The sequence below is a fragment of the Pan paniscus genome, chromosome 6 (genome assembly GCF_029289425.2).
Source record: "Pan paniscus chromosome 6, NHGRI_mPanPan1-v2.0_pri, whole genome shotgun sequence".
Lineage (NCBI taxonomy): Eukaryota > Metazoa > Chordata > Mammalia > Primates > Hominidae > Pan > Pan paniscus.
Genome location: NC_073255.2, coordinates 78,571,158 through 78,572,462, shown reverse-complemented (window position 1 = coordinate 78,572,462; position 1,305 = coordinate 78,571,158). Strand labels below are relative to the sequence as shown.

General features: G+C 48.1%; 1 non-coding gene across 1 annotated transcript; it reads left to right on the top strand.

The window, feature by feature from the left end:
* The first annotated feature begins 779 nt into the window (after window positions 1–779).
* Window positions 780–886, top strand: LOC129398438 (U6 spliceosomal RNA). The gene has a single exon (XR_008626258.1). It is a non-coding gene; the product is annotated as a U6 spliceosomal RNA (small nuclear RNA).
* Window positions 887–1,305: the final 419 nt, after the last annotated feature.

Sequence of the window (1,305 nt, the reverse complement as noted above, 5' to 3'; positions counted from 1 at the left end):
GATTCTTCTGCCTCAGCCTCCCGCATAGCTGAGAAGCTGGGATTACAGGCACACACCACCACACCCAGCTTATTTTTCTATTTTTAATAGAAATGGGATTTCACCATCTTGGCCAGGCTGGTCTCAAACTCCTGACCTCAGGTGATCCACCCACGTACGCCTCCTGAAGTGCTGGGATTACACGTGTGAGCCATCCTGTCAAGGGTCAGTTTAGGTACTATTTTTTTTTTTTTTTTTGGAGACAGAGTTTTGCTCTTGTTGCCCAGGCTGGAGTACAATGGTGCGATCTCAGCTCACCACAACCTCCGCCTCCCGGGTTGAAGCAATTCTCCTGCCTCAGCCTCCTGAGTAGCTGGGATTACAGGCATGTGTCACCATGCCTGGCTAATTTTGTATTTTTAGTAAAGACGGGGTTTTGCCATGTTGGCCAGGCTGGTCTCGAATTTCTGACCTCAAATGATCCACCCACCTCAGCCTCCCACAGTGCTGGGATTGCAGGCATGAGCCACCACGCCTGGCCAGTTTGAGTGCTATCAATCCACCCTTGTCTCCTGACTCTTCCTCCTCTTCATAGCGTTAATTGAGTCCATCTAGTGAGTTTTAAATTTTTGTTATTGTATTTTTGTTTAAAATTTTCCATTTGAGGCTAGGTACTGTGGCTCATGCCTGTAATCCCAGCACTCTGGGAAGCCAAGGTGGTAGAATCACTTCAGTTCAGGAGTTTGCGACCAGTCTGGGTGACATAGCAAGACCCTGTCTCTACAAAAAGCACAAAAATTGTGCTCACTTCGGAAGCACATATACTCATATTGGAACTATACAGTGAAGATTAGCATGGCCCCTGCACAAGGATGACATGCAAATTTGTGATGCATTCCATATTCTTGCCACAGTCTGCTGCCTGTTACTTTGCTTCCCTTCCCTGGATCCTGCCATAATGTCACAGGGCCCGTGAGGCCATAGCCTTCCCGTGTTCATCTCCCATTGCACCACTGAGGTTCACGATTGGAGAAAAATCTGGCCAACCCCACTCAGGTGTGGCACCTTGCCACCTGCCCCCTCACACAACAATAAATAAATAAATAAATAAATAAATAAATAAAAGTACAACAATTAGCCAGACGTGGTGGTACACGCTTTTGGTCCCAGCTACTAGGGAGGCTGAGGTGGGAGGATCACTTGAGTCCGGGAGGCAGAGGCTGCAGTGAGCTGAGATCATGTCACTGCACACCAGCCTGGGCAACAGAGTGAGACTCTGTCTTAAAAAAAGAGGGCCAGGCATGGTGGCTCATGCTTGTAATCCCA